Raw genomic sequence first — 13,890 nt, forward strand, 5'->3', positions numbered from 1 at the left:
AAGCAATGCTATCGGGAAGTTTAAGGCCAAACTCCCTGGACGTGGCCGCAAGAGAAAACTTGATGTAAGATTGCAGCGGATTGTTCGAATGGTGGAGAAAACACCTCGATCAACTGCCAAACAGATTCAAGCTGACCTTCAGACACAAGGTACGACAGTTTAAACTCACACCATCTGTTGCCAACTCTATGAAAGGGGGTTCTATGGTAGGAGACCAAGGAGGACCTACTGCTGAGAGAGAGAGAGACATTAGAAAGCCCGACTTGCCAAAACACACCTGAACAAGCCAAACTCCTTCTGGGAGATTGTCCTGTGGATAGATGAGACCAAATTAGAGTTTTTTGGTAAAGCACATCATCTCTATGTTTACAGAAAAGAAAATGAAACCTTCAAAGAAAATAACACCTTCCCTACAGTCAAACACGGAGGAGGTTCAGTGATGTTTTGAGGTTGCTGTGCTGCCTCTGGCACTGGGTGCCTTGCATGTGTGCATGGCATCATGACATCAGGAGATTGCCAAGGCATTTTGGAGCACAATTTTCAACCCAGTGTCAGGAAGCTGGGTCTCCGTCGAAGGTCATGGGTCTTGCAGCAGGACAATGTCCCCAAACACACTTCAAAAAGCACCCAGGAATGGTTCAAGACAAAATGCTAGACTGTTCTGAAGTGGCCAGCAATGAGTCCAAATATAAATCTCATTGAACACCTATGGGGAGATCTGAAAACAGCAGTTGGGTAAAGGCACCCTTAAAATCTGGGAGAACTGGAGCAGTTTGCACAAGAAGAGTGGGCCAAACTGCCAGCAGAGAAATGTAGGAAGCACTTGACTGCAGTTATTTTGTCCAAAGGCTGTGCTATCAAATATTAAGTCTTGGGTGTCACTAATTTGGTCAATGCCATTTCTTTTTATTTTCTGATTTAAAAGGATATATTAAGACAAAGGTTCTGTAATATTAACAGCAAAATAAAGAATTGTGGAGACCAAAATCTTTTGTCAATTTCAACTTATTTTTAGAGAAAATTGTGTTATTTGAAAAAATAATGGTGCCAATATTTTTGGCCATGACTATCTATCTATTTGGCTCGGTTTCAAGAATGAAGTCAAATACATGCATATAAAGCTATGACACTATTAAACAGATAAAACAAACGGTTTACATGTTTACAAATATGTGATGGTGATTCAAGTGTACATGGAACAGAAAGGCAAGCAGAGATAGGGAAAGAGGAAATTAGTAATATTGAGCCCACTTAAAAGACTGGATGTAAATATGCGATTTGAAACAGATTTCCGGCCACATCGAGAAAAAATTGACATTAGAGGATACAAGACTTGACAAAAGATAGCAGTAGACCAACTTTGAAAGTTGCTGACAGTGAGAAATCAGTCAACACCATACCCCCGTTTCATGCTGGGAAGTCCTGAATACCAAAAGACTCCACAATATCTCTGAAGGCCTTTTTACACTGTACTAAATATTGAGGGTGGCCGAGAGAGTGAACGTACTGAGCTTTTACACTTGTTGTTTTCACCCCGGGGCCAACCTTGAGATTGGTCTTTCCTCGGGGTGAACTCAACCATGCTCCAAACCAGTGGTTAGATTTTTCAAAAAGGGCAGAAACACTCTCCTCGTGGCCAAAAGTATAGTGTGACCAAAAAGGGGGGCAGAGGGGGGGGGGTTGAGTTGGCCCCGAGTGATGGGAGTGGTAGTGGCGAGTCATCCATAATTTGCATAACATGATTTGGGGTAAAAGGTCAACATAAAAGCACTTGTTCTCTGTGGCTTTTAATTTCTGCATTGCTCCCTTTTCACTGTTGCACGTGCAATTTCGTAGCTCAACAGGTCCGTCGTCATAAGTAAAATATTTGCGATGGTGTTTTTATTAATATTGCGCCCAAACAGCGTGCGTTTCTGGCCTTCTCAAATCTTTAGTTTCCTGCACGGTCAGCCCATCAATTGTGTTGATACACACGGGTGATCTCTTGCCCTGGGTTTAAACCTTCAAGTATAAAACATATGTGGTTGACCCCGGGGCGAGGGCGAACATAACATGCTTAGCACTCAACAAGTGTAAAATAATGCGGGAGTGAACTCGGCGGTTAAAAAAAAAACCTTTGCGGTCCCGGAGCCGCTCCGGGTGCCACTGTGGGTAAAGTTCACCCCAGGATTCAATGATCGAGTGTAAAAAGGCCTAAAGAGTTAAAGGTAAAAGTAAGAATCTCAACCAAACACTCTACCCATGCCCCCTCCTATATTATCTTCTTTTGCTGGAAGGGCCATATTCTTTAGCATTCAAAATGAATAGGTTGTAAATTATGTGAAGAGTTGACAGGGGCCAAGGATTTAGCTTTGCAAAATATTCTAAGGTGAAATCACCTTTGGAAGCTAGTTTAAATATATGGTCAACGTAAAAAAAATAATGGCAAGGCCCTAATATTGAGGCATTACTTCAGCATATTCTTTCAAAGCAACAAATTATCTACAATCCATCAAAACTCCTTTGTAGTACCTGACAACCAGCACTCCATGATGTTGCACTATCTTTGAAAAAAATTGTGATAGACTGAGTAAGCCTGGTCTTGATGTGAACACACTCCATTTTATGATGCATCAGTGCATCAGTGGAAGCTAATAATAAACTCTTGAAACTTGTCAGAAATGCAACTTTGTACAGTTCATAACATAGTGAAAAGGATAACCCAAGCTTGCATTTAAACAACGAGTATACCCACTCCCTATGGGAGTGACAGGAAGGGTCATGTTATTATCTTTTCTAGGGTATATAGATAATACAGTAAATCTAAGCTCAGGTCCGTTGGCCTGTGGTGGGCGCGATAAGCATAGAATGCCTCAGGGATGTCGGAATCCCTCCAAATTTCTTTCAGTTTCGTGTTAAACAGAAGTAATGACTGTTTAAAAAGGTAATCATATGTGTTTGTGATTTATAATATTTTTCTTCAAGTAGGCTTGCCCCATGAAATGACATGATAAGCTATTTATACACGATTATATTACAACAAAACGTACTTATTGTTCGCGGGAATTATCGTCCGTAGTTGTCCTTTAAAGTTGATTTGTGGTATGTAACTTCTGCGCAACAAATGTGATTATTGTCTCTGTGTTTTCACGGGTACCAAAATAAATATTTATTCACTGGACTCAACTTTCACCGAAATTACTTGCCAGCCAAAAGTGCAAGAGTTAGATCCATGTGGAAGATAAGTACTTTACGGTAATTTGTATTGTTTGGGACATCATTGCCAACAAAAGAGTAGGCCATTATGTGTCAGTGCCCTGGCCATATTTGTTGCCTCGAGATTGAATGGGATGTGTAAAAAAAATAAGACCAAAAGTCTAACAGCGGTGTAGCCGGGCTTGTAAAATATTATAAACCACAAACACACATGATTAGCTTTTTAAACAGTCGCTAATGCTGTTTATAACATTAAACAAAGAAATTTGGAGGAATCCAGACATCCATGAGGTAAGTTTTACTTACAGAACTGAGCGAAGATCTACTGTAATCTATATACCCTTACAAGGGTTAGGGGTGCTCATTTACCAAGCAGCTAGCTAGTGCTTGCCAAGCCAGCCGTTCCTTAAGGGTTTTGAATGGAGTGCTTGCTCGAATGCTTTAACCACTTGGCGATCTCTTCACAATAAACTTGGTAAATGAACACACACCCAATTTTCTTGAGACCCGATCATAGAGAGACTGTAATCTATGTACCCCAAAGAGAAATGACCTTTCTTGCCGCTCTCAAAGTGACCGGGTGTTTACGCCGTAATGACATCATATACGTAATGACGTAGCATGACGGCCGGACACAAAACTTCCGCTACTTTAATAAATATAAGATATATATTTAACCTCCAGTAACGTTGCAGTCACAACAAAGGGATTAGTGTTACGATTAGATTTACTATAATAATAACGTTACATTATTATGAAAATTATATGTATATTTTTTAAACCGAGGTGAATTCCTTACTTCCGCTTTTACACCACTTCAATCCATCAACTTTTCATTCACGACATTGGGATTAAAGTGTTATGGTTATATTTACTATATTATTATTATTACTACGAAAACGATACTACTGAAACGATACCACTGTATTAAGAAACATGGGTTTAATTTGTCTGAAGTGGACAGTGAGTCATAACGCCTAAGGCCTATACGTACCGTATTGTTGGAAGAGACGTAACGCCGATGCTTTTGATATTTGATGGTCATTTTAACAATCGGTTTGTTTGTGTTTCACACTGAATAAAAAACGAAAAGGTAGAGCATGACATATGACAGGTTCGACATATGACATATGACAGGTTCGACAATATGTTCGGCATGAACGGCACATAAATCAAAATGGCGGTGCGTGAAGAGTCAGCCGCAAAACCGCCGTAATGACATCAGACATAATCACATCACCCTGTCATGTGACCAGATTCTCAGCTCTGATTGGTATACGTTTGAGGGGACATACATACATACAGACGGAAAAACACTGTTCTATATGGCTCTGCCCGATGGGCTATGCCGTAAAAAATATCTCCATGTTAACCTGTTTGACATTCCCATTTGAACCGTTGGCTAAATATTCTGGGAACCTAGGTTGAAATCCCATATGGATTTGTCCTTTGTTAACTAAAGTCTTAAAATTCACATTAACCATTTGACCAGATTCGAATTAGACCAAACTTGGTGGTGTAATGATGGTTAGAGCAACCTCTCTGAGTCTGGGAGATCATCAGTTCAAACCCCAGCCTAATCATCAAAAAGACTTTTAAAATGGTACGTGCTGCTTTCTTACCTGATGTTAAGCATTTAAAAGGATAATAATATCGACAATCCCCATAAGTTGGTATCCATGAGGAAGAGGAAATTCCTCCTGAGGAAATGCCCTGCTGAGTGTGGTGAGAAAGGTGGCACCATTGTTGTGGGGTTGTTGGTACCCAAAGTGCCCCGGAAGTGATGACACTTCCCGCAAGCTCAGTGGCTGTATTTCTCTCGTCTAACAGTGTTGCGTTGTGTCTCGTGTATTTGTCTGTATGTCCATATGTGTGAGATGTGTGTAGCAGCTACACTACTAGCCTTAGATCCTGTAAAAATAAATAAATAAACTACACTGATGTGTATCAATGTCATTGCCTTCACGTTACTTATGTGCAGGCTCTAATAAGAGCCTTAAATAAATGTATTGTAAAATTAAAAAGACGACATGACAAACTGTTATGAGGTGACCATTAATTAGATTCCAGTAAAGGCATGCCATTCATTGACCCAGGCAAGCCCAGTTGCATTTTACATGTAAATGAGAATTGAGTCGATCGGGTGTGAGCGTGTGAGAGAGTATGAGTGAGAAAGAGACCCTGTGGATGCAAAAGCCAGGAATTTTGTGTGTGGCAAAAACTACAACACGTGGCCGTGCAGTGTTGATAAACACAAGATGGATTTTTCATCTAATTACATTTTGTTGAAATCGGGAAGCATGATTTTCAAAGGTGCAAGTGTTCAAAGTTTGTTGAATACCTGCAACCTTTAATTAAAGATCTAGAAAGCACCCATGTGTCTAAGTTCTAAGAAGAGTAATCCCTGAGCAAAATTTAAACCCCGACTCACTTCCAATTCCCAAGCCAGGCCGCAAGCACACGCCGTGTTCAGGTCAGGCCCTTTTCAGACACGCAGGCTAGCATAAGACGTGCTTGGGATCGATTGAGGGAAATCAATGCGCAATCAGCACTAGAAAAATGTTGCCCACAAGGTTGTTAAGAGACAAAGGGAGCAATTTACAGCACACAGATATCCCAGGGTCATCGGTGGGTACAGCAGCCAAAATGCTGGATGGTAGACACTTGTTTTGGTCAGCGCTGATATATTCATTTGGCTTCCTCTACATCTCTACTTCACATTTTGCTGCTGTTCTTTTCAGCCTATCTACTGATGAATCTCTTGCCACTTCCTTTCCCCCCCCCCCCCCCCCCCCCCCGGCCATCCCCAGCCTCTCTGCATCCCTACTTCCTCCCACACCACAGGCCTCTGAGGCAAATTCAGGAAAACCTACCTTATTCCAAAATTATGTGGAGAATCTGAAAATATGTGGAGCATACAAACCATGATCATCGAGATCATCGATAACCAGAAGCAAACAGGCAATGCAGATACGGCGAATGCTAAAGCATGAAACCAATAAATTCCACATTCCTTTGGCACCTTCAGTCGCACGTCAGACATGGACAGCAAGTTTGTGAAGGACTTCCATGTAAAAGATACCCGTTCGCAAACAAACGGGTACGTTCACGTATAGAAATATCGATTGTGGGTCCGTGGCGAATCTGCATATGGTGATCCACGAAGTTCACATTCAGAAAGTAGAAACCATTACGGCATGTCGTCATTCACTTGAACTCGATATCTCTTTTTTCATTCCAAACAACATAACTCCAATCACAAATTAATCACAAAATAAACTTTTAACAACATTGTTAATGTTTCCTTCATTGTAAAAACTACCAAGTCAACAGTTAAAAGGATTTTGAGCCGATAGGTGTTAAGGTCTTGGCAAGATCGATGGAGACAGCGATCTGTTAGCGTATACACTGCCCAAATAGCTATGTAGAATTCTCTCATGTAGAGATTAAACCCACGTCATTTGAACTTTGGCCGAGGTCATTATTTACTTTTAATGATGTTTATATACGAATCAAAGAGAAGATAATTGGTTTTGGGTCGTCCTTTCTGTTCCTTTCTGCAAATCTCGTGGGATTGTGAGTTGGAGAGACGGCCGTGATGGCGGGTAGGGGGTTGTCATTCTCTCAAGCAGGGATTCAACCCATGTTCTTATAAAAGGTCTTTGTCCGAGGTCACCGAGTCCGATCGTGCATCGATCGGTGCAGCCGTTTGTGCGGCACCCGGGAAAATAACGTTATGCGGGAGTCCAAACTTGAAAATGCTGGAGGCCAAAGCTGAAATTGGAAAAACAATATACCATATTTTACACCGGGAGATCCCAGGATTACTCACCCAAAATATCGATGCGATCGGTTCAGCCGTTTTTGCGGTACCTTTGGCACAGACGGACGGACAGACAGACGGACGGACATTTGGTGAATTATAGTAAGATGACATAAGCTCATTAAAAGCAAACTCAAGAGCAGCTGGATAATGAGCCAGGAGTTCACTCTGATTCAAAAAATGATACCCTTGTACAATACTCGAGGTCAACAACTGTTTTTTGTCACACTTACCGGCAAATTTCCATACGAAAACAACAATTCCGTTCCATTTTTCTGCTGCATCCACACCAATTTATCTATACAGGGAATTCATTCAACACGACAAATGGAATTTCATCAAAGTGCAGGGCCAAAGACAGATATGTAGACAAAGTAGCAATCGGCAAGGAATCAGCATCACACAAACAACAAATCGCTCGAGAAAAGCACAATGCATGTGACAATTTAACTTTGTGTGCCCTATTTCTTGTCTGAGTTCTCTCAAATTGTCTTGTAATTTTCATTCCAGATGCAGAAAACCACGTATTGAGACAAAAAATGGCCACAATACAGCAATATCTGCGATATGAAAACCGTGGCAGCTTTCTCAGCCATGTCACGCCTCATTCAACTCATGAAAATTCACGCTCCAGAGTGAAAATCTCACCTGTGCTGTGCTGTGAAACATATTTCATGTTATGGCGTGCAGAAATGTTTTTTCTATATCTCCACAATTCATTACCACATGTTGACGCACAGATGGAATAAAAAATGTAGTACAATGTTTATGCAAACCTTATGTCTGTGATGTTTTATGGGCTTTACTAACCTTGACAATTGCCACGCTTTACAAACAAAAATGTCATTTTTAAAATAGATTTTTAGAATATTTTTATAATAATTGTTTTGGAATAAAAAAAATGACAATTTTTTTGGACACAGTTCCGAGGCTCATGGGGGAGGTATCGTTTCATTCAAGCATTCATTTTAATTGCTTTAACATTGACTATTATATGGATCGTTGGGGAAGTCATACAGATATTAGATGAAAGAAGTGACATAATTAGGTCATCAAAGAATGGGCTGGAAGAATAGATTCTAAGTGTATCCAAGTCTCTCAGGTGAACACTTCTCTCCGATCCGTCTTGTCTGGGCTGGAATATTGGCCCAGGTATAAACTGTCACCCTGGTGTTTCGCATGCAGGGTGATGCATTGATGTGTAAATGCCATCCATCAGAAAGATTCAGCCAGCTGCTAGAGGAACCGTCTGCTGGCATTGCCATTGGTGGACATTAAAGATCCCAGTGTCTGCAGAGAGTCGGCAAATTATCACCAATACTATGGTTAAATTACCAATACCTGTCACCTTATAGCTTGGCAAGGCAGTCAGGCACCAACAATCCCCACCAAACCAAAGAAGCATATGCATATAATTGGGGACCTTATAGTAGTATTATATGTATTTATTGGATATAGTTATAACATGTGAACCCATACTCTCCAAAAGTGATCTATGTTCTCGATGTGATGGATGATGGTCCAGTAGAGATCTTGCAGATGATAGAGCTGAAGTATGGATTTTAACGTTTCTTCAAGAACAGTAAGACACACAGCAGCCCAAATTAGTCTCAATGGATGTGTAGCTGGCTATCTGCCTGAAAACCTTCGCTGGAGATAGGCAACCAAACGAAAAGGCTGAAATGGATGTCAGAAATGAAACAGTGGGATGAACAAAAGCTGGAAGGTTGATGGCTGATGCTGAAAGAAGCTATAAGATATTTTCAGACCGCCATATGACGTTGACCATAAATAATTATAGAGTGTAAATTAGGAAAATGTGTCCCCTTTACAGATAAGTCCAAACTTGAACTGTTTGGCAATAAGCAACAGCAATTTATTTGAAAGTGGACCAGGGAGTGGAATAACAATCAGTGCATAACGACTACAATGAACCATGGGGTGGATCAATGCAAGTGTCAGTCTGCCTCTCAGCCAAGGGTGTCGGGGATTTACATAAAACCAAATGTACACCGACTGCCCATAGGTACAGGCAAGTTCTGATCCATCAGGTCATTCCCTCAGGAACATTGGGCAGTCATTAATCTTGTAACATGACAATTATGGTCCCAAGCATACGACCAACGTGATAAAAGAAACTATATTTGTCATAAAGAGGCTCATGGAACAGTCACAAAGATGCCTTGGCCTGCACAAAGTCCTGATATGAGCATCATGCATTGAGGCAATATAGGGTTATATAGATACTGAGAAAGTCAAACACATTCGATGGGTTGTGAAAAGTTCTGTACAGGATATTTTGAAGAACATTCCATGATTACACATTTATAAACTGTATGAGAGCATGAAATCAAGGTGTTATGTTCTGTATAATCAGCAAAGGGCTCACATACTAAGTAATAGCGATGTATCTGTGATCACAAAGTGATCGCCAAGGGTAAGCCTCCCCCGGCACCCACGATCCAATGATGGCCATATTATTTTCGGGGATTTACATTTACATAAAGTCCAATGAACTATCCGCAGAACTCTGAGGAATTCCGTAGAATTGTGAGGAGGCATAGATCTGGGGAATGGTATAAAACAATTTCTAGAGTTTTGAAAGTTCCTAAGAGCAAAGTGAGCTACATCACTAGGAAAATAAAAGAATATGGAACTTCCCAGACACTTCCTAGAGCTGGCCGTCAGACCAAACTGAGTAACCGGGCAAGGACATTGGTCAGGGAGGTGACAAAGAACCCAGTGATCACTCTGGGAGAATCTGCCAAAAGGACAGCAGTCTCTGTAGTTCTTCACAAATCTAGGCTTTATGGGAGTGGCCAGAAGGAAGCCGCTACTGAGAAAGACATATGACAGCACGCCTGCAGTTTGCAAAAAGGCATGAGAAAGGCTGAGAAAATCTGCCAAAAGATTCTGTGGTCTGATGAGACAAAAACTAAACTCTTTGGAGTGAATTCAAAGTGCTACGTCTGTCGGAAACTGAGCACAGCTCATCACCCATCTAACAACATCCATACTGTGAAGCATAAAGTCCATAAAGAAAGCATAAAAAAGGACAGGCATTTGTAACTTTGAGAAAAGAAGGCCTTGAAACAGTTGCAATGCTGGAGCTGTTTACCTGGGGGATAATTTCTGGTGTTGTAAGACATCTGTTGCGCAGACTGGTGACTCAGATTACTTGTCCTGCAATTCTGGTGTGATTCTTGGTTGACCAGAACTTTTTCTATCCGCATTTTTACCAGTTTATGTCGTTTAATGGCACAAGCAACTGCATTTACTGACACTTGTAATTTTCTTGCAATTTGTTTCAAGGATTAGCCTTCTTTTTAGTCAGGTTGCCAAAATGTTGACCCTGCAATGTTAACTACTGCGATCTTTTTTCACGGAAATGTGTTCTATATAGTTAGAAGAGTCAAATTAGCTTGGTTGCTACTTGTGCAATGTTGAGCATTTCTCAGAATTCCAGATGGCGGCCGCCGCCATCTTGGATGTTGGCCAATTTTCAACTTTTGATCTCGATGACTTAGAGGGTCGTGTAATACCTCTTTCTAGCGGTTTTAGAGTACGGGGAGTCCATTTCAGTTGTTTCAGTTGTGCAGCAGTTGTTTTCCACTAATACAGAACGCAACAACCCTTGTATACCCGACTGTGAAGCCAATTATCAAATGCACCTGTTCTTACATTTTGCCACGCCACCTGTGATATAATCCTGTTGTTGACTTCTTGCTGCGACAGACAATCAGTGACATGGTTCTTTAACAAATAAATCACCAAAGTGTAAAAGAAACTCACCAGATTGATATACTGAGTTAAGAAAGTAAACCCAAGTCAAGAAAAAAAAAATATTCCATATTAAATGCCAAGTCTGTATATACATAATGGGGAAAACTTCAAAATTGATTACTTGTCATTTTCGATTATACAACTTTACAGTGTGGTCTAGCAAGGCAAAATATGGTTACAGTATATCCAGCTTTTTTCAAGCGTACAGTGTGTTCCAGCAAAAAGTGTCACTTTGAGGAAATATCACCACTTTAAATTGCCTACCAAAGATGGGCCGATTCTCGTATATATAAAAGACTAATTGTAATATTTGTGATAATTCAATTTTAAACTGAGGGGATATTAATCAGTTCAGCAGGATTCATGCTAAAAGGTTGGTGGTGATACCATTGAGGCATTCATATGGGCAAGTACATGACACTTTGAACCTTATGAGAATAATCATTAGTATAAAATAGCATAAATTAAGCCAAAATAGACACATTTTTGCAGCCCAGGGTTAATGACAATGTAATTGAATCGAGAACTGTGACCTTGCTCTTTCCCACAGCAACTGTTTGGTGGGAAACCTTTTCTGCAGCCAGCAGCATAGTACCACATACCCCTCCCCATCTTACACCCAAACCACAGTTCCAACCACATCTTTCCCACCATGACAGCTCAGTCTTACACACCCCACCCACGTTCATCCAACACCTCCTTACATCCCTCTTGCTTTCCGACTTTCCTCCTCCTGATCTTCTTTTTCACCAATTCTGAGCTACAAAAATGTAAATGTTTCAAAATTGAAGGTAACCACAACTCCCCAACTTGAGACACCATCCACAGCATTGAAACCCCCAAGACAGTTCGATGGTTGTGCTGCACACTAAGCATTTGATTCTCTGAAATTCTGACTGCACAATTTCACTTTTCCTGTTATCTTCGTCTTTTAATACGACAGTCACGGCTCATGTAAGAGCTAATGACAGAGAAAAGGCAGAAATTCCCGAAATGAAAAAAGGCCTGGGAGACGGAAGAGATGAGAGGAAAGGACAAAGAAAATGAGCTCAACTCAGAAGGCTGGGGAATGTTTTTTGGTCCCGGTGGATGTACGTCAACATTCCTGGGTCCACCTGCATTATAGTGTATAATGAAAAGCAAAACCATCATATTAAAAATCCAACATGCAGGAAGGATGTTGAGTTTTAAATGAAAAACACCTAAAATGTAGTACAAGCACAGACACCAGGGTCTTCTCATTGGTGTGTTGGTGTACCCTGAAGAAGTGGCTCCATTTGGGTGCAGTATGGAAAGACTGGCTGCAAAGGGAGAGAGAGGTCTATTTAATATTCCATGCACATGCAACACGCGTCTGGGCTGGCCCTGAGGAGCACCGAGACAAGGGCTTTGAACAGCTGACCACGTCCTCCTTGCCAAGCAAGAGCAAGAAAGAAAATGTATAGGAACAAATTCCGGGACGATGACTTTGTAGAATTCTCAGTTAAGGATAAAGACAATTCTTGAATTGTATGAAAATTCATGCATCAACTCACATCGTATAATTAACACTATAACTGGCAAATTGGTGGAATGCAAATACTGTATTGTCAGCAATCATACTTCATAAACCAATAACCTTTGTGTAGATCTCTATTTTCGCTGTAAATTTGGGAATATTGATGCAATCACATTCAGATTGGGGAGGAATATGTGTGGGTTTGTTGTGGGTGCTACTCCTTGCTGATTGATGACAACAGCACTATTTTTTCCATCAATTTGTAGATTACTGGCTAAATGGGTACTTGGGTTGTGTATAGTTGTTACCGTGGATCGGATCAACAGCTTTATCTGCAACTAGCAGGAGTACCTTGCGTTGCCGGGGGGGGGGGGGGTGGGGGGGGGAGGGGAGAGGCAGGAGAGGGGGGGGTGAGGAAGGGAGTGGGGGGGAGTGGAAGGGGGAGGGTAGGCGAGGGGAGAGGGAGGGAAGGATATACTATATATACATCTTTTGGAGAGGGGCTTTTTTTTTCTTTTTTCTTTTTTTTGGTATACAAGATCGAGGCTCGTGTAAGAGCTAACATTAATCACAAAAAGTCAAACTGACACATAAAACATAAGATAAAGGGAGCGGTAGACAAGATGGGGAGAGACGGGGAAGGACACAAACACATAATCCTTTGACAGGCCCCTCCGTTTTGAGGAGGGGGGGGGGGGGGGGGAAGGAGGAAAAATTTTAAGGAGGAAAGGAGGGGGAAAAAAGGAGGAAGGAGGCAAAGAGTGCTTTCACTTCAGTGTTGCTCAGGTAAAAATAGGAAATTGTAATACCCTCTGACACCATCACCAGGTGGCACTACACGGTACACATTTGCATCGAGAATTTGCATATTGTGCTAAGTGACCCAGATAGTGCTATAATTAAGAACTATAATCAAGAAACATGGATAACAATAAACCAGTTTGGTGGCATGTCCTCAAAAATATGAAGTAAAAACGCACACCATAAGATAACTCTTGATCTTTCGTAAGAGGAAACCGACTCACAATAACAATTAAAAGTCCTATTTAACAATATGGTCATCCTGTATGTAATGATTTACTGATCAGTTGATGACCTGCACACTCAAAACTATCAGCACTTCATTAAGCACTTAAAATATGATCTCAAAACTACTCATATGGGGCTCTGGACTTATTGTAATTACTCATGCAACCATCAATCTCAAGTACGACTACGACTAATACCACCACTTCATAAATGGCTGCAATTAATCTCACCTTCTTATGCTGTCAACCGTGGGGGAAGATTTGACCCATCGTTTCATGAACCAGTCGGCCAGGTATGGAATTCTTTCACCTGGAGGTGATTTACATCGGAATTTGGACCAGGGTGCTAGGATAGCTAGTCTCCTCTTTGCGAAGGACACCATGGAATATTTAAGCATGAAATGTTAAAATGTTTTTGTGATTATTTGAAAACCCTACATGTTTTCATAACATTTGGCAATAACCTTTTTTCAAATGTTGGAAAAATGTTTTGTGTTAGCTCGAAGGTAAGGGAAAAGCCATGTAAGCAGCACGGGGATGGAGGATTGGGGGTCATAAATTCC

This window comes from Myxine glutinosa, chromosome 4, assembly GCF_964187855.1.
Source record: "Myxine glutinosa chromosome 4, kmMyxGlut1.1, whole genome shotgun sequence".
Taxonomy (NCBI): Eukaryota; Metazoa; Chordata; class Myxini; order Myxiniformes; family Myxinidae; genus Myxine; species Myxine glutinosa.